This window comes from Papio anubis, chromosome 18, assembly GCF_008728515.1.
Source record: "Papio anubis isolate 15944 chromosome 18, Panubis1.0, whole genome shotgun sequence".
Lineage (NCBI taxonomy): Eukaryota > Metazoa > Chordata > Mammalia > Primates > Cercopithecidae > Papio > Papio anubis.
Window position 1 is genome coordinate 41,206,681 of NC_044993.1, and position 27,789 is coordinate 41,234,469.

Genomic DNA, 27,789 nt, shown 5'->3' on the forward strand with positions numbered 1-27,789 from the left:
GAAATCCCTGTCTCTACTAAAAAACACAAAAATTAGCTGAGTGTGGTGGCAGGAATCTGTAATTCTAGCTACTCAGGAGGCTGAGGCAGGAGAATCGCTTGAACTCTGGAGGTGGAGGTTGTACTGAGCTGAGATCATGCCACTGCATTCCAGCCTAGATGACAGAGCGAGATTCCATCTAAAGAAAAAAAAAAGGAAGACAAATAAAAACATTTTCAGAAAAGCAAAAGCTAAGGATAATTCATCACTAGCATATCTACACTACAAAAAATATTAAAGGGGTCACTTCCAAGATGGCAGAATAGGAAGAGCTCCGGTCTGCAGCTCCCAGTGAGGTTGACGCAGAAGACGGGTGATTTCTGCATTTCCAACTGAGGTACCTGGTTCATCTAACTGGGACTGGTTGGACAGTGGGTGCTGCCCATGGAGAGTGAGCCAAAGCAGGGCAGGGTGTTGCCTCACCCAGGAAGTGCAAGGGGTCTGGGGATTTCCCTTTCCTAGCCAAGGCAAGCCGTGACATACTGTACCTGGGAAAACAGTACACTCCCACCACATACTGTGCTTTCCCCATGGTCTTAGCAAACAGCAACCAGGAGATTCCCTCCCATGCCTGGCTCAGTGGGTCCCACGTCCACAGAGCCTTACTCACTGCTAACGCAGTAGTCTGAGATCCACCTGTTAGGCTGCAGCCTGGCATGGGGAAGGGCATCTGCCATTGCTGAGACTTGAGTAGGTAAACAAAGTGACTGGGAAAGCTTGAACTGCATGGAGCCCACTGCAGCTCAGCAAGGCCTATGGGCTCTATAGACTCCACTTCTGTGGGCAGGGCATAGCTGAACAAAAGGCAGCAGAAAACTTCTGCAGACTTAAACATCCCTGTCTGACAGCTCTGAAGAGACCAGTGGTTCCCCCAGCACAACATTTGAGCTCTCAGAACAGACAGACTTTCTCCTCAAGTGGGTCCCTGAGCCCTGTGTAGCCTGGCTGGGAGACACCTCCCAGTAGGGGCCAACAGACATCTCATACAGGTGGGTGCCCCTCTGGGATGAAGCTTCCAGAGGAAAGATCAGGCAGCAATATTTGTTGTTCTGCAATATTTGCTGTTCTGCAACCTCCACTGGTGATACCCAGGCAAACAGGGTCTGGAGTGGAACTTCAGCAAACTCCAACAGACCTGCAGCTGAGGGGCCTGACTGTTAGAAGGAAAACTAACAAACAGAAAGGAACAGCATCAACATCAAGAAAAAGGACATCCACACCAAAATCCCATCTGTAGGTCACCAACATCAAAGACCAAAGGTAGATAAAACCAAAAAGATAGGGAGAAACCAGAGCAGATAAGATGAAAATTCCAAAAACCAGAGGGCCCCTTCTCCTCCAAAGGATCTCAGCTCCTTGCCAGCAATGGAACAAAGCTGGATGGAGAATGACTTTGACAAGCTGACAGAAGTAGGCTTCAGAAGGTCAGTAATAACAAACTTCTCCAAGCTAAAGGAGGATGCTCGAATCCGTTGCAAGGAAGCTAAAAAACCTTGAAAAAAGATTAGATGTATGGCTAACTAGAATAAACAGTGTAGAGAAGATCTTAAATGACCTGATGGAGCTAAAAACCATAGCACGAGAACTTCCTGATGTATGCACAAGCTTCAATAGCAGATTTGATCAAGAGGAAGAAAGGATACCACTGATTGAAGATCAAATTAATGAAATAAAGCAAGAAGACAAGATAAGAGAAAAAAGAATGAAAAGAAATGAACAAAGCCTCCAAGACTATGTGAAAAGACCAAATCTACATTTGCCTGGTGTACCTGAATGTGATGGGGAGAATGGAACCAAGTTAGAAAACATTCTTCAGGATATTATCCAGGAGAACTTCCCCAACTTAGAAAGGCAGGCCAACATTCAAATTCAGGAAATACAGAGAACACCACAAAGATACTCCTCTACAAGAGCAACCCCAAGATACACAATTGTCAGATTCACCAAGGTTGAAATGAAGGAAAAAATGTTAACAGCAGCCAGAGAGAAAGGTCAGGTTACCCACAAAGAGAAGCCCATCAGACTAACAGTGGATCTCTCAGCAGAAATCCTACAAGCCAGAAGAGAGTGGGGTCCAATATTCAACATTCTTAAAGAAAAGAATTTTCAATCCAGAATTTAATATCCAGCCAATTTAAGCTTCATAAGTGAAGGAGAAATAAAATTCTTTATAGATGAGCAAATGCTGATTTTGTCACCATCAGGCCTGCCTTCCAAGAGCTCCTGAAGGAAGCACTAAACATAGAAAGGAAAAACCAGTATCAGCCACTGTAAAAACATGCCAAATTATAAAGACCATTGATGCTATGAATAAACTGCATCAATTAATGGGCAAAATAACCAGCTAACATCATAATGACAGGATCAAATTCACACATAACAATATTAACCTTAAATGTAAATGGGCTAAATACCCCAATTAAAAGACACGAACCAGGCTGGGTACGGTGACTCATGCCTGTAATCCCAGCACTTTGGGAGGCCGAGGCGGGCAGATCACGAGGTCAGGAGATCAAGACCATCCTGGCTGACATGGTGAAACCCCATCTCTATTAAAAATATAACAAATTAGCCAGGCGTGGTGGCAGCCACCTGTAGTCCCAGCTGCTCAGGAGGCTGAGGCAGGAGAATGGTGTGAACCTGGGAGGCGGAGCTTGCAGTGAGCTGAGATCATGCCACTGCACTCCAGCATGGGCAATAGAGTGAGACTCCATCTCAAACAAACAAACAAAAAAAAGACACAGACTGGCAAATCGGATAAAGAGCCAAGACCCATCAGTGTGCTGCATTCAGGGGACCCATCTCACATGCAGAGACACACATAGGCTCAAAATAAAGGGATGGAGGAAGATCTACCAAGCAAATGGAAAGAACAAAAAGCAGGGGTTGCAATCCTAGTCTCTGATAAAACAGATTTTATACCAACAAGGATCAAAAGAGACAAAGAAGATCATTACATAATGGTAAAGGGATCAATTCAGCAAGAAGAGCTAACTATCCTAAATATATATGCATCCAATACAGGAGCACCCATATTCATAAAGCAAATCCCTAGAGACCTAAAAAAAGACTTAGACTCCCACACAATAATAATGGGAGACTTTAACACTCCACTGTCAATATTAGATCAACAAGACAGAAGGTTAACAAGGATATCCAGGACTTGAATTCAGCTCTGCAGCAAGCAGACCTAATAGACGTTTACAGAACTCTCCACCCCAAATCAACAGACTATACATTCTTCTCAGCACCACATCACACTTTTTCTAAAATTGATCACATAATTGGAAGTAAAGCATTCCTCAGCAAATGTAAAACAACAGAAATCACAACAAATTGTCTCACAGACCACAGTGCAATCAAATTAGAACTCAGGATTAAGAAACCCACCCAAAACTGCACAACTACATGGAAACTGAACAACCTGCTCCTGAATGACTACTGGGTAAATAACAAAATGAAGGCAGAAACAAAGATGTTCTTTGAAACCAATGAGAACAAAGACACAACATACCAGAATCTCTGGGACACATTTAAAGCAGTGTGTAGAGGGAAATTTATAGCACTAAACGCCCACAAGCAAAAGTAGGAAAGATCTAAAATCAAAACACTAACATCACAATTAAAAGAACTAGAGAAGCAAGAGCAAACACATTCAAAAGCTAGCAGAAAGCAAGAAATAACTAAGATCAGAGCAGAACTGAAGGAGATAGAGACACAATACCCCTTCAAAAACTCAGTGAATCCAGGAGCTGGTTCTCTGAAAAGATCAACAAAATGGATAGACTGCTAGCAAAACTAATAAAGAAGAAAAGACAGAAGAATCAAATAGAAACAATAAAAAATGTTAAAGGGGGTATCACCACCCAACCAACAGAAATACAAACTGCCATCAGAGAATACTATAAACACCTCTACATGAATAAACTAGAAAATCTAGAAGAAATTGATAAATTCCTGGATACATATACCCTCCCAAGACTAAACCAGGAAGAAGTTGAATCTCTGAATAGATCAATAACAGGTTCTGAAATTGAGGCAATAATTAAGAGCCTACAAACCAAAAAAAGTTCAGGACCAGACAGATTCACAGCCAAATTCTACAAGAGGTACAAAGAGGAGCTGGTACCATTCCTTCTGAAACTATTCCAATCAATAGAAAAAGAGGGAATCCTCCCTAACTCGTTCTATGAGGCCAGCATCATCCTGATACCAAAGCCTGGCAGAGACACAACAAAAAAAGAGAATTTTAGGCCAATATCCCTGATGAACATCGATGTGAAAATCCTCAGTGAAATACCGGCAAACCGAATCCAGCAGCACATCAAAAAGCTTATCCACCATGATCAAGTCGGCTTCATCCCTGGGATGCAAGACTGGTTCAACATACTCAAATCAATAAATGTAATCCATCGCATAAACAGAACCAAAGACAAAATCCACATGATTATCTCAATAGATGCAGAAAAGGCCTTCGACAAAATTCAACAGCCTTCATGCTAAAAACTCTCAATAAACTAGGTATTGATGGAACATATCTCAAAATAATAAGAGCTATTTATGACAAACCCACAGACAGCATCATACTGAATGGGCAAAAACTGGAAGCATTCCATTTGAAAACCAGCACAAGACAAGGATGCCCTCTCTCACCACTCCTATTCAACATAGTGTTGGAAGTTCTGGCCAGTGCAATTAGACAAGAGAAAGAAATAAAGGGTATTCAGTTAGGAAAAGAGGGTGCCAAATTGTCCCCGTTTGCAGATGACATGATTGTATATTTAGAAAACCCCATGATCTCAGCTCAAAATCTCCTTAAGCTGATAAGCAACTTCAGCAAAGCCTCAGGATACAAAATCAATGTGCAAAAATCATAAGCATTCCTATACACCAATAACAGACAGAAAGCCAAATCATGAGTGAACTCCCATTCACAATTGCTACAAAGAGAATAAAGTACCTGGGAATACAACTTACAAGGGATGTGAAGGACCTCTTCAAGGAGAACTACAAACCTCTGCTCAACGAAATAAAAGAGGTCACAAACAAGTGGAAGAACATTCCATGCTCATGGATGGGAAGAATCAATATATGAAAATGGCCATGCTGCCCAAGGTATGTATACATTTCAAGGTATTTATAGATTCAATTCCATCCCCATGAAGCTACCAATGACTTTCTTCACAGAATTGGAAAAAATGACTTGAAAGTTCATATGGAACCAAAAAAGAGTCCACATAGCCAAGACAATCCTAAGCAAAAAGAACAAAGCTGGAGGCATCACACTACCTGACTTCAAACTATACTATAATGCTATAGTAACCAAAACAGCATGGAACTGGTACCAAAACAGATATGTAGACCAACAGAACAGGACAGAGGCCTCAGAAATAACATGACACATCTACAACCATCTGATCTTTGACAAATCTGAAAAAAATAAGAAATGGGGAAAAGATTCCCTATTTAATAAATGGTGTTGGGAAAACTGGCTAGCCATGTGTAGAAAGCTGAAACTGGATCCCTTCCTTACACCTTATACAAAAATTAACTCAAGATAGATTAAAAACTTAAATGTAAGACCTAAAACCATAAAAACCCAGAAGAAAACCTAGTCAATACCATTAAGGATATAGGCATGGGCAAGGACTTCATCACTAAAACACCAAAAGCAATGGCAACAAAAGCTAAAATTGACAAATGGGATCCAATTAAACTAAAGAGCTTCTGCACAGCAAAAGAAACTACCATCAGAGTGAACAGGCAACCTACAGAATGGGAGAAAAATTTTGCAATCTACCCATCTGACAAAGGGCTAATATCCAGAATCTACAAAGAACTTAAGCAAATTTACAAGAAAAAAACAACCCCATCAAAAAGTGGGCAAAGGATATGAACAGACGCTTCTCAAAAGAAGACATTTATGCAGCCAACAGACACATGAAAAAATGCTCATCATCACTGGTCATCAGAGAAATGCAAATCAAAACCACAATGAGATACCATCTCACACCAGTTAGAATGGTGATCATTAAAAAGTCAGGAAACAACAGATGCTGGAGAGGCTGTGGAGAAATAGGAACACTTTTACACTGTTGGTGGGAGTGTAAACTAGTTCAACCATTGTGGAAGACAATGTGGCAATTCCTCAAGGATCTAGAACTAGAATTACCATTTGACCCAGCCATCCCATTACTGGGTATATACCCAAAGGATTATAAATCATGCTGCTATAAAGACACACGCACACATATGTTTATTGCGGCACTATTCACAATAGCAAAGACTTGGAACCAACCCAAATGTCCATCAGTGATAGACTGGATTAAGAAAATGTGGCATATATACACCATGGAAGACTATGCAGCCATAAAAAAGGATGAGTTCACGTCCTTTGTAGGGACATGGATGAAGCTGGAAACCATCATTCTGAGCAAACTATCGCAAGGACAGAAAATCAAACACCGTATGTTCTCACTTATAGGTGGGAATTGAACAACGAGAACACTTGGACACAGGGTGGGGATCATCACACACTGGGCCTGTCATGGGGTGGGAGAAAGGGGGAGGGATAGCATTAGGAGACATTCCTAACATAAATGACGAGTTAACGGGTGCAGCACACCAACATGGCACATGTATACATATGTAACAAACTTGCACATTGTGCACATGTACTCTAGAACTTAAAGTATAATAAAAAAATAAATAAATAAGTAAATAAATAAAAAGAAAATGTGGCATATATACACCATGGGATACTATGCAGCCATAAAAAAGGATGAGTTCATGTCCTTTGCAGGGACATGGATGAAGCTGGAAACCATCATTCTCAGCAAACTATCACAAGGACAGAAAACCAAACACCACATGTTCTCACTCATAGACGAGAAGTGAACAATGAGAAAACATTGACACAGGGTAGGGAACATCACACGCCGGGGCCTGTCAGGGGGTGGGGGGCTGGGGACAGGATAGCATTTGGAGAAATGCCTAGGGTAAATGATGAGTTGATGGGTGCAGCAAACCAACACGGCACATGTATACCTATGTAACAAATCTGCATGTTGTGCACAGGTATCCTAGAACTTAAAGTATGATTTAAAAAAAAATATATATATATATATATATATATAAAATTCTATTATAAAGATGCATGCACATATATGTTCCTTGCAGCACTATTCACAATAGCAAAAACATGAAATCAACCAAAACACCCATCAATGATAGACTGGATGGAGAAAATGTGGTACATATACACCATGGAATACTATGCAGCCATAAAAAGGTATGTGATCATGTCCTTTGCAGGGACATGGATGGAACTGGGAGCCATCATCCTCAGCAAACTAACACAGGAACAGAAAACCACCCACCACATGTTCTCACTTATAAGGGGCAGCTGAACAATGAGAACACATGGACACAGGGAGGGAAACGACACACATTGGGGCCTGTTGAGAGTCGGGGGAGAGACAGCATCAGGATAAATAGCTAATGCATGTGGGGCTTAATACCTAGGTGATGGGTGGATAGGTGCAGCAAACCACCATTGCACATGTTTACCTGTGTAACAAACCTGCACCTCCTGCACATGTATCCTGGAACTTAAAACAAACTTTTTAAAAGTCAAAAAAAAAAAAAAAAAATTAAAGGAAGTGCTTCAAGCAGTGGAAAATTATTGAAATAAAAGTTTGCATATAAAAAAAAGAATAAAAAGTGCTAGAAATGGTAAATATATGGGTAAATATGAAAGACTTTCTTTTCACTTGTAAGTTTTATTAAAGATAATTGACTGAAGCAAAAATTATAACAATATATTTGGGGATTTGTAACATATAAGACATAAAGTATGTGCACAAAGTATGAGAGGGAGAGATTGAAGTATATTATTGTAAAACTCTTATATTGTGCATTAAATGATATAATATTTGAAGCTAGTCTGTGATATTGATGTATTATTTATTTATTTATTTTGAGACAGAGTCTCACTTTGTTGCCCAAGCTGGAGTACAGCGGTGTGATCTCAGCTCACTGTAGCCTCTGCCTTATGGGTTCAAGCGATTCTCCTGCCTCAACCTCCCAAGTAGCTGGTACCACAGGTGCACGCCACCATGCTGAGCTAATTTTTTTTCTTTTTTTAGTAGAAATAGTGTTTCACTATTTTGGCCAGGTTGGTCTCAAACTCCTGGCCTCAAGTGATCCACCTAACTCACCCTCTCAAAGTGCTGGGATTACAGATGTCAGCCACTGTGCCCTGCTATTGATACACATTTTAAGCCCTAGAGTAACTACAAGAAAGCTGTTTAAAACATATTTAGTTAATAAGACATTAGCAGATAAAATGGAATAGAAAAACGCTCAATCCAAAAGAAGGCTGTGTTGGCTATTCTTGCATTACTATAAAGAAACACCTAAGACTGGATAATTTACAAAGAAAAGAGATTTAATTGGTTCATAGTTCTGTAGGCTGTACAGGAAGCATGGTGCTGGGCATCTGCTCAGTTTCTGGTGAGACCTCAGGAAGTTTTTACTCATGTTCAAAGGCGAAGCAGAAGCAGACATATCACATTACCAGAGCAGGAAAAAGAAAGAGTTGGAGTGGAGGGAGTGGCTACACACTTTTAAGCAACCATATCTTGTAAGAACTCACTCACTATTGCAAGGATAGCACCAAACCATGAGGTGTCCACCCCCATGACTGAAACATCTCTCACCAGGCCCAACCTCCAACATTGGGGATTAAAATTCAACATGAGATTTAGAGGGGACAACATCCAAACCATATCAAAGGCCAAAAAACAGAGATGGATAAAGAGTAAAGAGCAGATGAAGGAAATAAAGAACAAATGTCAGACAATGAGGTAGATCTAAGAAATAAAAAATGAAAAAAAAATTTAAATAAAAAAATCAAGATGGCAGACTTAAATCCAACTTTTTTGTTTATTATATTAAATGTAAATGATCTAAATATTTTAATTAAAAGGCAGATACCAAATTAGATTTTTTAAAGCATGACCCATTGGTCATGCTTCATATTGAATTCAAAATTCTATATATATAGTGTGTGTGTGTATATATATATATATACACACACACTATATACTGAATTCAAAAAACTCACTTTAAATTTTAAAACGCAAATAAGTATAAAAATATAGAAAAAGATATATGATGCAAACATTAAAGATACTAAAGCTGGAGGCCAGGTGTGGTGGCTCACACCTGTAATCCCAATACTTTGGGAGGCCAAGGCAGGGAGGATTGTTTGAACCTAGGAGGTTGAGGCCAGCCTAAGCAACATGGTGAGACCTCATCGCTATAAAAAAATTGTAAAAATTAGCCAGGCACATGGATGTGTGCCTGTCATCCCAGCTACTCAGCAGGCTGAGGTGGGAAAATTACTTAAGCCCAGGAGGTCAAAGTGCAGTGAACTATGTTTGTACTACTGTACTCCAGCCTAGGTGACAGAGTGAGACTCTGTGTCAAAAAAAAAAAAAAGGTAATAAAGCTGGAATGGGTATATTAATATCAAACAATCAAACAATGCAAACTTTACTAATATGATTTTTAAAACAAATAAAATAATTCATAATTATAGCTGGATATTTCGACACTCTTGTCTCAATAACTGAAAGAATAAGTAGACAGTAAATCAGTGAGGCTACAAAACACTTAACACAGTCAATCAACTGAACATAATTAACATTTATAGACTACTCCACTGAATAATTGTGGAATACACATTCCCTTTCAGGGCATATGGAAATTTCAACAACACAGAATATATGCTAGGTCATAAAACAAGTTCCAATAAATATTAAAGAACTGAAATTATGCAGATTATGTTCTCTGACTGCAATGGAATTAAATTAGAAATCAATAACAATAAAATATCTGGAATCCCTCAAATATTTAAAAATTTAAAAACATATTTCTAAATAATAAATGAGTAAAGAAATAAATTACAATATTAACAAGTAAATATTTTAAAGTTAATGAAAATTAGAGCTGGGCACAGTGGTATGTGCCTATATTCCCAGTTACCTGGGAGGCCAACATGGAAGAATTGCTTGAGGTCAGGAGTTAGAGTCTGGCAGTACACTATGATTGCCCTTGTGGATAGCCACTGCACTCCAGCCTGGGCAACACAGCCAAGACCTCATCTCTAAAAAACAAAATAAAATAAAATAAAAAACTTTAAAACTTAATGAAAATGAAACCAAAACATATGAATATTTGGGAAATACAGCTAAAATAGTACTTAGAAGAAAATTTATAGTTTACAATGAATAGTTTAAGAATCCACCTAAGAATCAGGAACTTCATATTTGCCACAGTATTGAAGATACAAATGCATTAAAATAATTATAAATCTATTTTGATGGGCACACAATATATAAAGGGGTAGTTTATAATATAAATGACATTAAAATGTGGGGTAGAGCTGTAAAGATTACTTTTTGTATGCAATCAAGATTAAGTTGGTATCGATTCAAAATAGATTGTTTTATATTTAGAATATTTTATGTAATCCCCCGATAACAATGAAGAAAATGGTTATAGAATATACACCAAAAGGAATCAAAACTTATCATTAAAATGTATATTCTGCTGTTGTTGATGGAGTGTTCATACATTTCATAGTTCATAAGTATGATGATTGGGTTTTCACACTCATGTATGAGATGTGCCTCTCTAAAACTTTCTTACAACATTGGCACATTACCCCATCTGATGTGTTACGGGTGCATGTGTGTGTGTGTGCATATATATATAATATCTCCATATCAAAAATGGATAGAACTGACAGATCAATAAGGAAATAAAGGGCATGAGCAACACTACAAACCAATTGGACCTAACAGACATATACAGAACACTCCATCAACAATAGCAGAATATACATTTTTCTCAAGTGTACATAGAACATGGTCCAGGGTAAACCACATGCTAGGCAAAAAAAAAAAAGAAGTCTTAATAAATTTTAAAAGATTTAACTCATATCAAGTATCCTTACTGATCACAATGGAATGAAACAAATCAATAGCAAAAGGAAAACTGGAAAATGCATAAATATGTGGAAATTTACACACTCTTAAACAATAAATGAGCTACAGAGAAAATCAGAAGGGAAATTTTAAAGTATGTTCACACACAAAAAGAGAAAATATCTTGATACAACAGAAAATGAAAACACAATATACCAAAACTTATGAAATGTAACAGAAGCAGTGCTAAAGGTGAAATTTATAGCTATAAATGCTAATGTTAAAAAGGAAAGATCTAAAATCAATGATCTGATTTTTAAACCTTAAGGAACTAGAAAAAAAAAAAAAAAAAAGAACAAACTAAACCCAAAGCTAGCAGAAGGAAGGAAATAATAAAGATTAGAGCAGAGATAAGTGAAAATAGAGAATAGAAAAACAATAGAGAAAATCAATAAAACCAAAAGTTGATTCTTAAAAGAAAATCAATAAAATTGATGCATCTTTATCTAGATTGACTAAAAAAAAAATAGAGAAGATTCTAATTGCTAAACTCAAAAGTAAAAATCACTAATAATTTTTATTTGATTACACATTGAAATATTTTGAATATAGAGGGTTAAATAGAATACACCATTTAAAAAATTTTAAACTGTTAAAACTAATAAACTAAACCAACAAACTAATTCAGCAAAGTTGCAGGATACAAAATCAACACACAAAAATTAGTTGCATTTCTATATATTAACAATGAACAATCAGAAAAGGAAATTAAGAAAGTAATCCTATTTATAACAGCAACAAAAATAATAAAATACTTAGAAATAAATTTAACCAAGGAGCCAAAAGACTGAAAACTATAAAATATTACTAAAAGAAATTAAAGAAGATACAAATAAATAGAAATGAAGTCCATATTTATGATTGGAAGACTTAATATTGTTAAAATGTCTAGACTGACCAAAGCTATCCTCAGATTCAATGCAATCCCTATCAAAATCCCAATGACATTTTTTCATAAATATAAAAAAAATTGATATAAAATCTTAAAGGATCCCCAAGTAGCCAAACAATATTGAAAAGAAAAGCGCTCATATATCCTGACTTCAAAACATATTACAAAGCTACAATAACCAAAAAAGTATCTTACTGGCTGAAAGGCAGACATATAGACCAATGAAACAGAACAGAGATCCCAGAAATAAACCCTCCCATATACGGTTAAATGATTTTCTACAAGGGTTCCAAGACCAGATGTATTATTCCATTCTCATGCTGCTATGAAGAAATACTTGAGACTGGGTAATTTATAAAGGAAAAACGTTTAATTGGCTCACAATTCCACAGGGCTGGGGAGGCCTCAGGAAACTTACAATCCTGTAAGGGGAGGTAAACATGTCCTTCTTCACATGGCAGCAGAAGCGAGAAGTGCAAAGTGAAGCAGGGGAAATCTCCTTATAAAACCACCAGATCTCCTGAGAACTGACTCACTATCAGCAGAACAACATGGGGGTAACGACCCTAATGATTCAATTACCTCCCACCAGGTGGGGATTATGGGAACTACAACTCGAGATGAGATTTTGGTGGGGAAACACAGCCAAGCCATATCACCACACAATGGAGAAAGGACAGTCTTTTCAACAAATGGTACTGGAAAAACTGGACATCCACATGCAAAGGAAAACTGGACATCCACATCCTTACCTAAAACCATTTGCAAAAATTAACTTGAAATGGATCAAAGACCTAAATATAAACCTTAAAACTAGAAAACCAGAAGAAAACACAGAGAAAGCTTTTTGACTGGATTTGCCAACAATTTCTTGGATATGAGGCCAAAGCAGAGATCACAAAAGAAAAAAATAGATAAATTAGACCTCATCAAAAGTAAAAACTTTTGTGCATAAAAAGACACTATCAACGGTGTGAAAAAGCAACCCATAAAATGAGAGAAAACGTTTGCAAATCATATATCTATCTGGTGTTAATGTCTAGAACATATAAATAACTCTGTATTGTATATGTATATATATGTATATATCTTTAAATTTTCTATCTATTATGATATCTTGACATCTTTAAAACACACCTTCCTAGCCGGAGAGAGATTTCCTAACTAGTCAATTCTTTAAGATAGCAGTGTTCCAGGATGCCTTTGACACACAAACTAACCATTTTAGAGCCATGCCTCCCTGTCAGGGTTGTATATTCCAAGAGGCAATATTCCTCTGACTTAATCACCCCAGGACCAGGTGTCAGACAACCAGGACCACTCCTAGAGCCCAAAGCCCACTGAAAGTGTTTAAATTAACCAGGCCTAAACTGTTCACCCTTTCCACCTTTGTCTTTCCCATGGGAACCCCAACAAAGGCTCTGGCCTAATGGTTTTCCCTTGGCCTGTCTTCTGCCTCCTGATCACCCTGGTGTCTTTCCCATGTGACCCTGCATGGTGCACTATGCCAATTCTCCTGTCTCTAGGTGTTGTAAATATAATAACTTTTCATTTATCCTGAGCCTCTCCTGTCTCCTCTTGTGGCCCCACCGTACTGACTATATCACAAAAGAACACAAAACAAACTCCTATGACTCCACAATCCCCCAAAAAAGAACCCGATTAAAAAGCAGGCAAAGATGCAAGCCTTGGAAGTTCAACCAGGCCTGCATGAGTACACTCAGACAATTGCAAAGCGGTTCCACTCTTCTCACCTTGGGGTTCACTCCCATTCCCACTATGTCCCCTGTCAGCAGGAAGAAGCCAGAGTGATCAACGGCCTTTTCCCATCTTCATAGCCTACACCTTAAGATTAAATCCCTCCAAAAGGAGGGATTGAAACTGCCTTTGCAAAATTTTGACTGAGACAGTGAAAGAGATCTAATTTAACTGACTCCATCTTGCTTCTAGCCTCCAAGTTGTCCTCATTCATTCTTAGGCATAGGCTGAACTAACTTTGGGAGAAACTTAGTTTATAGTTTAAACAAAGATGGTAACAGCCCTTTCCCAAAGCAGACCTCCTTCTTGCCTGGAGACTTCATTGCCTTTGTAGGACTAACATTAGCCATAAGATTAGAAATTATGGTCTAAGAGTCATGCAGCTGGAAGCTATAAGATTCTGACCCTCCCTAAACTGCTCCTGACATCAGTGCTTGAGATATTTTGCAGACCCTGCACTTAATGGATCAGTTGGCACCACCCAGATCAATAAACGCATTCATCTGATCTTGTGGCCCCTATCCAGGAACTGACTCAGCACAAGAAGACAGCTTCGACTCCCTATGATTTCATCCCTGACCAATCAGCACTCCTGGCTCACTGGCCTCCCCCCACCCACCAAGTTATCGTTAAAAACTCAGCTCCCCGAATGCTCAGGGAGACTGATTTGAGTATTAATAGAACTCCAGTCTCCCTCAAAAAAAGGAGGGGTAGTGCAAAGAACTTCAGCAGATATTTCTCCAAAGGAAATACACAAATGACCAATGAGCACGTGAAAAGATGTTCAACATCACTAATCATTAGGAAAATGAAAATCAAAATCATAATGACATATTGCTTCACATCTATTAGGATGACTGTTATCAAAAATAATAAGTGTTGGTGAGGATGTGAAAAAATCGGAATGCTTCTGTATTACTGGTGGGAATGTAAAATGGTACAGCTACTCTGTAAAAATAGTATGGTAATTTCTCAAAAAAATAATCATTTTAGATTACTCATTTAAGTGGAACAATACATTATTTGTCTTTTATGACTGGTTTATTTCACTTGGCATAATATCTTCAAGGGTTATCCATGTTGTAGCATGTGTCAGAACTTTATTCCTTTTTAAGGCTGAATAATATTGCATTGTATGTATATAGCACATTTTCTTTATTCATTCATCCATTAATGGATATTTGGTTTGCTTCCACCTCTATGCTATTGTGAATACTACTGCTGTGACCATGGATATGCAAATATTTATTCAAGACATGCTTTCAATTCTTTTGGAAATATCCCCAGAAGTGGGATTTAGTGGGTCATGGTGGTCCTATTTTTCATTTTTTGAGAAACCATCATACTGTTTTCAATAGCAGTTGTACCATTTTACACTACCACCAATGGTGCACAAAAGTTCACAAAAGTTCCCATGCTTGTTATTTCTGTTTTTTAAAATAACAGCTGTCCTAATGGGTGTGAGGTAATATCACACTGTGATTTAGATTTATATTTCTCTGATATTTAGTGATATTGAATATATTTTCATGTGCTTATTAGCCATTTGTATGTCATCTTTGGAAAGATATTATTCAGATACTTTGCCCATTTTTTAATTGGGTCATTTGGTTTTCTGTTGAGCTGTAGAAGTTTTTTTTACATTCTGGATATCAGATATATGATCTGCAAATATTTTCTCCTATTTGTAGGTTGCCTTTTCACTTTGTTGATTGCATCCTTCAATGCACAGAAGTTTTGATGTGGTGCCACTTGTCTATATATTATTTGGTGGTAGTACCTCTGCATTTAGGGTCATATCTGAGAAATTATTACCAAATTTAACATCATGAAGCTTTTCTCTTATGCTTTTTTCAAGGGTTTTTAGAGTTTTAGGTCTTACACTTAGGTCTTTGATTCATTTTGAGTTAATTTTTGTATAATTTTTGTAAGAAAAGCATCCAGACAACTTTTTATAGAGAAATTTCACCTAAGAGTGGAATTGCTGGGTCATATTATAACAAGTAATTTTTAAGAAAGTTAAAAATATGAACTATAAATATGTGTAAGCTTATTCCAGAATTTACATGTAAATGGGAAAGACATAAAATAACCAAAACAAATTTTTAAAAGGATACAATAGAAAGGTTTCAAGACTCAGATTTACTGTGAAGCTACAGTAATCAAGGTGGTACCACAATGGCATCAGGAGAATCATAAAGGTTAAAAAGATGAAATAGAAAGTTCAGATGTACACTCTCACACATGTCAACTGATTTTTAACAAAGGTGCCAAGGTAATTTCTTTTCAGTAAGTGGTGCTGGAACAACTGCATATCATATAGGTGGCAAAAATGAGTGTTGATCCTTACCTCACACCATTCACAAAAGAATTAACTTAAAATTGATTAGAGACCTATATGTAAAAGTTAGCACTATTCAGTTTCTCAAAGAAAATATTGAAGATTTTGAAGTAGACAAAAATATTTTAGATAGGACATAAACCATTTTAAATTTTTTGATAAATTGGGCTTCAAGACTTCATCAAAAAACACTACTGCTTTTTTCGGGGGATGGGGTGGTTGAAGAGAGCACAGTTTCACTCTCTCACCCAGCGTAGAGTGCAGTGACACAATCATAGCTCACTGTAGCCTCAAACTCCTGGGCTCAAGCAGTCCTCCCACCTCAGCCTTTTGAGTAGCTGAGACTACAAGCACATGCCACCATGTGAGCCACCATGTCCAGCCAACTCTCACTTTTCTAATGATATCATAACAAAATGAAAAAGAAAGCCACAGAGTGGGAGAAAACATTCACAATACCTATATTTGAAAAGGGGGTTGTGTCCAGCTGTAGTAAAAACTCTTACAACTCAATAATAAGAGACAAAAAAATTAAAAATGAACAAAAAATGTAAACCCTTTACCAAAAAGATTTGTATAAATTGCCAATAAGTACATGAAAAATATTCAACATCATTAGTCATCAGAAAAATACAAATTAAAATCAAATGAGAAGATACCATAACACATCCAGCAGAATTATTAATACTAAAAAGACTGACAATACCAAGCATTGGTAAGGATATGGAGCAAGTAGAGCCCTCATACATTGCTAATAGGACTATGAAATTTAAAAGCACTTTGTGAAAGAGTTTGGCATTTTCTTTACTCATTCTACTATGACCTAGCAAGTCCATTCTTAGAGGTATTTTTAAGAGAAATCAAAGTATGTGTCCACGTAAGATTGTGAACAGGAAACATTCATGGCATCTTTACCTATATTAGCCCAAAACTGGAAACAACTCAAATGTTCACCAACAGATAAATTAATAAACAAATTGTGGTATATCTAGACAATGGAAACTCGTCAGCAAAAACAAAGACCAGCCTGGGCGACATGGTGAGATCCTGTCTCTACAAATAAATAATATAATAATAATAACTTATGAATTGTTTCTGAAATTTTTATTTAGTATTTTTAAGCCATGGTTGACTACAGGTAACTGAAACTGTGAAAAGCAAAAGTGCATAAAACGGGGAACTATTATACACACAATTTGGATGAATCTCAGAAACATTATGCTGAGAGAAAGAAGTCAGAAACAAAATTGCTTAAGAATACGTACTGTATGATTGTACTTAAAGAAAACTCAAAAAACAGCAAATCTAATCTTTAGTGTCAGGAAGCAGATGAGTAGAGAATAAGGAAGCCTTTGGAGTAATAGAAGTGTTCTATATATTGAATGAGGTGGCAGTGCACCTCTACGTGAATATATCCGTCAACATTCATAGATCTGTACACCAAACAAAAGATGCATTTTATTGTATGTATACGATGACTTCAAAAGGTTTGTGGGGAAAAAAATGGAATTAAAAGATAAAAATAGAGCCCAATCCAAAGTCCCAAGAGTACGGAGCAAGATGGCTGACTAGAGATGCCTGGCATTTGTCCTACCAACAAGAAATCCCAAGGCAACAAATAAACAATTAAAATTTCAATGGAGTGTCAACAAGAGAGTGCTGGAGTACAGCAGGGGAGTGGAGATACACCTGTGGTAGCTGGAAGCCCAGAAGGGCAGTGTGGAGGCACCTGGCCTCTGAAGCCCCATCTCCCCAAAGTGGATCAGATCCGCCTAGAATCAGAAGACCTTCCTGTTCCAGGGGAAAAGTAAACAGAATATGCCCAGCAGCTTCTATTGCCACCACAAATAACTACAGTTCTTACTGCAGGAGAATCCCACAGTCCTTGAAAGGCTCCCACTGAGCCCAGTTTGGAGAGCTTCCAGGAGTTCACATAGCACATTGCCACAGATTAGGAGCACAAAGTGTGCATTCCCCACCCTTCACCAATCCCCTGTGAGCCAAGTTTCTGCAGCACAGCACCTAGACCAGAGCCTCCTCTGAAATGCACCCTGCTCTAGAGGCCAGTAGACTGCACTTCTCCAGCACTAGGGCTCCATCTTCATTATGCCAAGCCCAGTCATGTGGCTGAACACCACAACCTCAGTTACATGAAAGTTTGGCCCAAGACCAACTGTGACTCTGGTTTTGCACAGCAGGGAAAACAACTCCCAACACCACGCTTCCAGCCACAGGAACAGACTGCCAGTCCTGCCTAGGGCAAACCTGCCTCTGAGCCAGCCAAACTGCTGCACACCCTCCCCCAGGCAGAAGAGTCCCCTGGGTCTCTGAGCAGCTTACATGCCCCCAGGCCAGTGGAATGGTTATACATCCATGCTTAGGACCTGAGAAACAGCTCTACAACACCATTAAACCCCACAGATACTCCCTGTGCCCCCAATAAGGGCCTAAGAAACAGTCCCACAGGCCACCTCCGGTGGGCACACCCCCAGGCCTACCAAACCGCCAAGAGTCCACAACCCAGGCCTAAGAAATAGCCCCATGGACCATGACCAGGCAGACATGCTCTCAACCCAAATAAGGAGCCCCATGCCCGTATCCCAGGCCTACAAAACAGCCCCATGAGCCACTCTCCACAGAAATGCTCCCAGGCCAGCTGAGCAGCTGTGTGCCTATGTCCTGGACCTGAGAAATAGTCCTATGGGCCTCCCTCAGCAGACATGCACCCAGGCCAGCTGAGCAGCCATGCAACTGCATTCCAGACCTGAGAAATAGCCCTGCAGGCACCTCCTAGCAGGCATACCCCCAGGTCGACTGAACAACTGTATGCCCCATATTCCTGGCCAGAATAACAGCCCCATGGCCCTAATCCCAGGAAGCCAGGCTCCAAGTTGGCCAGCCCACCATGTGCACACAACCCCAACCTGAGAAACCCCTGTGAGCCCACCCCCTGGCAAAGTCACACCACTGTCACCACAAACTCTCAGTACAGACCACTGAGAAACTCCAAATGCCACTAGTATTACTTACAGCTGAGGAAACTACACAAAGACTACACTACTGCATCCAACTAGAATAAAGACCAATGCACCCCACCAAACTGACACCTCAAGACCCATTCATACAAATAAGGATTTCCCTACAAAACCTACTCCATAAAATTGGAACAGGTGGCTTTTCTAACAGATGCATAGAAATCAACATAGGGACACATCAAACATGAAAAAGCAAGGAAATACAGCACCTCCAAAGGAAAACAATAACTCAGTAACAGAATGTAATCATAAGAAAATATATAAAATACCAGAAAAATAATTCAAAACAATAATCCTAAGAAAATTCAGTGAGATACAAAAGAATACAGATAGACAATTCAATGAAATCAGAAAAACAATTCACGGTTTTAATGAGAAATTCAACAGAGATAGATATCATAAAAAAATAACTGAACAAAACCTAGAGCTGAAGAACTCAATGAATGAAATAAAAAGTACATTTGAGAGCTTAAACAACACACTGGACCAAGCAGAATATGGAATTTATGAACTTGAAGACAGGTCTTTTGACATAACATAAGCAAACCAAAAAAACAAACAAACAAACAAACAAACAAAAATTTTAAAGAATGAAGAAAGCCTACAATATTTAAGAGACATCATTAAGTGAATAAATATTAGTATTAATATTATGGGCATTCCAGGAGAAGAGAAAGGAAAAAGTGAGGAAAACATGTTTAGTGAAATAATAGGGCCAGGTGTGGTGGCTCACACCTGTAGTCCCAGCACTTTGGGAGGTCAAGGCAGGTCGATTGATTGAGGTCAGGAGTTTGAAACCAGCCTGGGCAACATGGCAAAAATCTGTCTCTCCAAAATTGCAAAAGTTAGCCAGAAGTGGCAGCACATGCCTGTAGTCCCATCTATTTGGGGGTGAAGTGAGAGGATCTGAGCTCAGGAGGCAGAGGTTGCAGTAAGCCAAGATCATCCCCCTGCACTCCAGTGTGGGTCGTGGAGCAAGAATGAGAAACAGAGAAAGAAAAGAGAGAGAGAGAGAGAGAGAGGAAGGAAGGAAGGAAGGAAGGAAGGAAGGAAGGAAGGAAGGAAGGAAGGAAGGAAGGAGGAGGGAGGGAGGGAGGGAAGGAAGAGGAAAGAAAGAAGGAAGAAAGAGAGAGAGAAAGGAAGGAAGGAAGGAAGGAAGAGAAAAGAGAGATGGAAGAAGGGAAGGAAGAGAAAGAAAGAAAAAGAAAGAGAGGTGGAAAGGGAAGGGAGGAAAGAAGAAAGGAAGGGAGAAAAAGAAAGAATGAATGAATGAAAGAGAAAGAAAGAAAGAAAGAAAGAAAGAAAGAAAGAAAGAAAGAAAGAAAGAAAGAAAGAAAGACAGACAGACAGACAGACAGAAAGAAAGACAGACAGACAGACAGAAAGAAAGAAAGAAAGAAAAGAAGAAAAAGAAAGAAAGAAAGAAAAAGAAAAAAGAAAGAGAAAGAAGGAAGGGAAGGAAGGAAGGAAGGAAAGAAGGAAGGAAGGAAGGAAAGAGAAAGAAAGAGAGAAAGAAAGAAGAAGGGAAGGAAGGAAAGAGAAAGAAAGAAAAAAGAAAGAAGAGAGAAAGAAAGACGAGATAAAGTGGGAAAGGGAAGGAGTGAAAGAAGAAAGGAAGGGAGAAAAAGAAAGAATGAATGAATGAAAGAGAAAGAAATAAATAAAGAAAAAGAAAGAAAGAAAGAAAGAAAGAAAGAAGGAAGGAAGGAAGGAAGGAAGGAAGGACAGAAAAAGAAAGAATGGGAAATAATAGCAGAAATCTTCCCAGTTCTTGGGAAAGAGATGGATATCCAGGTCCAGAAGCTAAAAGAATCCTGAATACCTTCAACTGAAACAAGACCTTTCTGAGGCACATTATATTCAAATGTCAAAACTCAAAGATGAAGAAGGAATTCTAAAATCAGCAAGAGAAAATCAAGTCATATATAAGGGAATCCTAATTAGACTAACAGTGTGAATTTCTCAGCTGAAACCTTACAAGCCAGGAGAGAATGGGATGATATATTCAAAGTACTAAAACAAAAATACTTGCAATTCAAGACTATTATACCCAGCAAAGCTTTCCTTCGAAAAATGAGAAATAAAATATTTCACAGACAAGCAAAAACTAAGGGAATGGAATTCATCACCACTAGACTGGCCTTAGGAAAAAATATTCAAGGGAATATTAAATCTGGAAGTGAAAAGATGATAACCACCAACATGAAAACATGAGAACATATAAAACTCACTGGTAGACCTAATACAGAAAAGAAAAAGAAAAAAGAATCAAACTTTATCATTACAGAAAATTACCCAACCAAAAATATAAACAACAGAGGAAGTAAGGAACAGAGGATATACAAGACTATCAAAAAACAATCAAAATTATAGGAGTAAGTCTTCACCTATCAATAATAACCCTAAATATAAACAAATAAAATTCTCCATTTATAAGATACAGGCTGGTTGAGTAGATTTTAAAAAGAGACCCAAATATATGCTCCCTACAAGAAACTCAACTCACGTGTAAAGACACATATACAGACTAAAAATGAAGGGATGGAAAAAGATATTCTGTGCAACGGAAACCAAAGTGAGCAGAAGTAGCTGTGCTTACATCAGACAAAACAGACTTCAAATTAAAAGTTATTTTAAAAGAAAAGGAAAGACATTCTATATTAATAAAGGGATCAATTCAGCTAGAGAATATAAAAATTGTAGATATATCTGAACCCAACAGCAGAGCACCTACACATATAAAGCAAATATTATTAGATTAAAGGGAGAGATAAATTCCAATACAATAATAGTTGGGGACTTTAGCACCCCATTCTCAGCACTAGACAGATCATCTACACAGAAAAACAACAAGGAAATATAACATTTAAACTGTACAATAGACCAAATGGACATAACAGACATTTAAAGAACATTTCTCCCAACAGCTCTAGATAAACATTCTTTTTATCAGCATATGGAACATTCTCTGGGATTAACCATATATTAGGACACAAAGTAGTCTCCAATTTAAAAAAAAAAAATTCAAGACCAGGCATGGCGGCTCATGTCTGTAATCCTAGGACTTTGGGAGGCCAAGGCAGGCAGATCACAAGGTCAGGAGATCAAGACCATCCTGGCTAACATGGTGAAATCCCGTCTCTACTAAAAATACAAAAAATTAGCCGGGCATGGTGGCGTGTGCCTGCAGTTCCAGCTGCTCAGGAGGCTGAGGCAGGAGAATCGGTTGAACCCTGGAGACAGAGGTTGCAGTGAGCCAGGATCATGCCACTGCACTCTAGCCTGGGTGACAGAGTGAGACTCTGTCTCAAAAAAAAAAAAAAAATCAAAATTATATCAAGTATTTTACCTGACCACAATGGAATAAAATTAGGCATCAATAATAAAAGGAACATTTGAAACTATAGATATACATGAATATTAAATAATATGGTTCTGAATGACCAATGGGTGAAGAAAGAAATTAAGAATGAAATTTTAAAAATTCTCTGCAATAAAAATAGAAACTCAACAACAAAATCTATGGGATTCATAATTTCCTAACACCTTAAAAGCAGTATTATAAGGCAGGTTTATAGCAATAAGTGCCTACATCAAAAAACTGAAAAGATCTCAAATAAACAACTTAATGCCCAGCTGCAGTGGCTCATGCCTATAACCCAAGCTCTTTGGGAAGCTGAGTGAAAGGATTGCTTGAGCCCAGGAGCTCAAGACTAGCCTGGGCAACATAGGGCAACAGAGCAAGACCCTGTCTTGAAAACAAACAAACAAACAAAAACAAAAACAATCTAATCATGTACATCAAGGAGCTAAAAAAGCAAGAACAAACCAAACCAAAATTAGAAGAAATGAAATAATAAAGATAAGAGAGGAAATAAACAAAATTGAGACTAAAAAAAATAAAAGATCAATTAAACAAAAAACTGTTTTTTTGAAAAGATAAAATCAACAAACCATTAGGAGACTAAGAAAAAAAGAGAGAACACTCAAATAAATAAAATTAGAAATGAAAAGGGAGATATCACAACATATACCACAGAAATACAAAGTATCATTAGAGGCTACCATGATGATACACTAATAAATTCAAAAACCAAGAGGAATTGGATGAATTCTTGGACACATATCACCTACCAAGATTGAACCAAGAAGAAATAGAAAGCCTGAACAGACCAATAGCAAGTATTGATATTGAATCAGGAATAAAAAGTAGTGATTTCACTACCAAATTCTGCAAAATCTTTAAAAAAGAATTAATATCAAATATTTTTAAACTAGTCCAAAAAATTGAAGAAGAGAGAATTTTTCTTAACTCATTCTACCAGGACAATATAACTCTGATACCAAAACTAGAAAAGGACATAACAACAACAACAAAAAAAACTACAGACCAACATCCCTGATAAATATAGACACAAAAATCCTCAACAAAATACTATCAAACCAAACCCAACAATACATCCGAAAGTTAATACACCATGACCAACCTGGATTTATCCCAGGAAAACAAGGATGGTCCAACATATGCAAATCAATAAACATCATACATCACACCAATAGAATGAAGGGCAAAGCCATATCATCATCTCAATATATGCAGAAAAAGCTCATGACAAAATTCAATATCTCTTTAATTTTTTTTTGTTTGTTTTTATTTTTATTTATTTATTTATTTATTTTTAGATGGAGTCTTGCTCTGTCGCCCAGGCTGGAGTACAGTGGTGCAATCTTGGCTCACTGCAACCTCCACCTCCCAGGTTCAAACAATTCTCTTGCCTCAGCCTCCTGAGTAGCTGGGATTACAGGTGTGCGTCAAAATGCCCCGCTAATTTTTGTATTTTTAGTAAAAACGGGGTTTCATCATGTTGGCCAGGCTGGTCTTGAATTCCTGACCTTGTGATCCATCCACCTCAGCCTCCCAAAGTGCCGGGATTACAGGCGTGAGCCACCACACCCGGCCAATATCTCTTTATAATAATAAACTCGTAATAAGTTAGTTATAGAAGGAAAGTACCACAAATAATAAAGTTCATTATGACAAATCCAGTACTGAATGGTAAAAGACTGAAAGCTTTTCTTCTAAGAATTGGAACAAGACAAGGATGCTCACTCTCACCACTCTTATTCAGCTTGGCACTGGAAGTCCCACCCAGAGCAATTAGGCAAGAGAAAGAAAGAAAGGATGTCCAAACTGGAAAAAAGGGTGTCAAGTTGTCCCTGTTTGCATATAACGTGATCTTATATATGAAAAACCTAGACCCTACTAAAAAAGTCCAGAACTGATCAACAAATTCAGTAAAGTTGCAGATACAAAATTAATATTTAAAAATCAGCAACATTTATATACATAAACAACAAACTAGCTGAAAAAGAAATAAAGAAGGCAATCTCATTTATAACAACTACAAAAAAATTGGAATACCTGGGAATGAACTTAACCAACAGGTAAAAACCTTCACAAGGAAAATCACAAAACACTGATGGAATTGAAGAGGATATGAGCAAATGAAAAAACATCCCATGCTCATGGATTGAAAAAGTAATATTGTTAAAATGACGACACTATCCAAAGCAATCTACAGACTTAATGCAATCCCTATCAAAATACCAATAACATTCTTCATAGAAATTTTTTTTTAAATCTGAAAATCTGTATAGAACCACAAAAGACGCAAAATAGCCAAAACAATCCTGAACAAAAAGAACAAGGTTGGAGATGTATTATCAGACCTCAAAATATAGCACAAGGCTGTAGCAACCAAAACAGCATGGTACTGGCATGAAAATAGACACATAGACCATTGCAACAGAATAGAGAACTCGGAAATGAATCCATGTGTCTACAGCCAGTTGATTTTTGACAAAGGTGTCTAAAATACTTATCGGGAAAAGGACAGTCACTTCAATAAATGCTGCTGGGAAAACTGGATATCCACATGCAGAAGAATGAAACTAGATCCCCACTTCTCACCCTATAAAAAAATTAACTTAAAATGGTTCAAAGACCTAAATGTAAGACCCGAAATGATAAAACTTCTGGAAAAAAAAAAACATAGGAGAAATGCTTTAGGACATTGGTCTAAGAAAATATTTTATAGATAAGACTCAAAGCACAGACAACAAAAGCAAAATATATAAATGTGATTACACTAAACTAAAAAAGTTTCTGCATAGCAAAGGAAACAATCAACAGAGTGAAAAGACAACAGAATAGGAGAAAATGTTAGCAAACTACTCATCTGACAGCATCTTAATATCTAGAATATACAAGGAACTCAAACATCTCAACAGCAAAATAACAAAAAAAAAATGGACAAATGATCTGCATAGATGTTTCTCAAAGGAAAATGTACAAATGGCCAACAAATATACTTTAAAATGCTCAACATCACTAATCATCAGGGAAATCCCAATCTAAGTCACAACGAGGTATCATCTCACCCCAGTTAGGATGGCTATTACCATAAAGACAAAAAATAACAAATGCTAGTATGGATGTAGAGAAAAGAGAATTCATACACTGTTGGTGGGAATGTAAACTACTACAGTCATTATGGAAAACATTATGGAGGCTCCCCAGAAAACTACAAATAGAGCTATTATATAATCCAGCAATCCCACTACTGGGAATTTATCCAAAGAAAAGGAAATCATTATATCATAGAGACATTTGCACCCTCATGTTTATTACAACACCATTCATAACAGCCAAGATATGGAATCAGCATAGATGTCCAACAACAGATGAATGGATAAAGGTAATGAGGTACATATAATATACACAGTGAAATGCTATTCGACTATAAAAAAGAATGAAATACTGTCATTTGCAGCAAATAGATGGAACTGCAGGATTGTACGTTAAGTGAAATAAGCCAGGAACAGAAAGTTAAACACCACATGTTCTCACTCATATGTGGAAGCTAAAAGACAAAAATGTTGATCTCATAAAAGTAAAAAGTAAAACAGAGGATACTAGAGTCTGAGAAGGGTAGAAGAAAGGGAGGACAGGGAGAGATTTGTCAAAGGACACAAAATTCCAGCTAGACAGCAGGAATAAATTCTAATGTTCTATACCACTGTACAATGACTACAGTTAGAGATATATAGATGATAGATAGATAGATAGATAGATAGATAGATAGATAGATAGATAGATAGATAGATAGATAGATTTTTTTTTTCCCAAACAGTTAGAAGGAAGATATTGAACATTCCCAACACGAAGGAATGATATATATTTGAGTGATGGATACACAAACTACCCTGATCTGATCACTATATATTACATGTATGGAAACATCACTATGTACTCCATGAATTTGTACAATTATTATTTGTCAATTAAAATGTAAAATAATGTAAATCTAAAAAAATTAAACTGTAAACTGTATTTCTCAACAAAAGCTCCATCAAGTTCAAGACACTTTTGTGTGCAATACCAGCTAAATTTTAGTCCATCCCTAAAGATCTAAGAGTCCTAGGAATTGAACCATGTCAATGCAGTATTTTTTACATTATTAACTGAAAACAATGTGTCCCCTTTAAAGATTTTTTGAGATTAGGAAACAAAAAAATCAAAAGGAGCCAAATCAGGACTGTAAGGTGGATGCCTGATGATTTCCCATTGAAACTGTCACAAAATTGCCCTTGCTGGATGAGAGGAATGAGCAGGGGCATTGTTGTGGTGAAGGACTCTCTGGTGAGGCTTTATCAAGCATATTTCTGCTAGCTAACTTTCTCCAAGCATTCTCATAATAAGCATAAGTTATCATTCTTTGCCCCCAGAAAGACAATAAGGAAAATGTGTCATGCATCCAAAAAACTGCTGCCATGACCTTTGTTCTCGACCAGGCTGCTTTTGTTTTGACTGGGCCACTTCCACCTCTTAATAGCCATTGCTTTGATTGTGATTTGTCTTTAGGATTGGACTGGTAAAGCCATGTTTCATCTCCTGTCAGAATGGCTGTTATGAAAAAGATAAAAGGTAACAAGCATAGGTGAGGATGTGGAGTTATGAGAACCCCTGCACACTGTTGGTGGAAATGTAAACTAGTATGGTGGAAAACAGCATGGAGGCTCCCAGAAAAATTAAAAATAGAACAACTATATGATCCAGCAATCCTGCTATTAGTTATAAATCCAAAGAAAATGAAATCAGTATATCACAGAGATATCTGCACTTCCGTGTTCATTGCAGCATTATTACCATAGCCAAAATATAAAATCTATGTAAGCATCCATCAGTGAATGAATGGATAAAGAAAATGTGGCATATATATGCAATGGAATACTATACATCCTTATAAAAGAAGGCTATCTTGTCATTTGTGACAACGTAGATGAACCTAGAGAACATTATGCTAAGTGAAATAAGCCAGGCACAGAAAGGTAAACACTGCATGATCTCACTTAGGATGTGGAATAAAAAAAAAATTGAACTCTTAGAAGCAGAGAGTAGACTGGTGGTTATCAGGGGCTGGAGATGAAGAGGAAACAATGAAGAGATATTGGTTAAAGGACCTAAAATTTCATTTAGACAGGAGGAATAAATTCTGGAGATCTATTGTGCAGCATGGTGACTATAGTAAATAATGTATTCTATACTTGAAAATTGCTAAAAGAGTAAATTCTAAATGTTCTCATAAAAATAAGTATGTGGGGTGATGC

At 37.5% G+C, this 27,789-nt stretch overlaps 1 non-coding gene across 1 annotated transcript; it reads left to right on the forward strand.

Moving 5' to 3' along the window:
* The first annotated feature begins 10,676 nt into the window (after nt 1-10,676).
* On the forward strand, nt 10,677-10,782 carry LOC116271385. The gene has a single exon (XR_004179943.1). It is a non-coding gene; the product is annotated as a small nucleolar RNA U13 (small nucleolar RNA).
* The last annotated feature ends 17,007 nt before the right edge of the window (nt 10,783-27,789 follow it).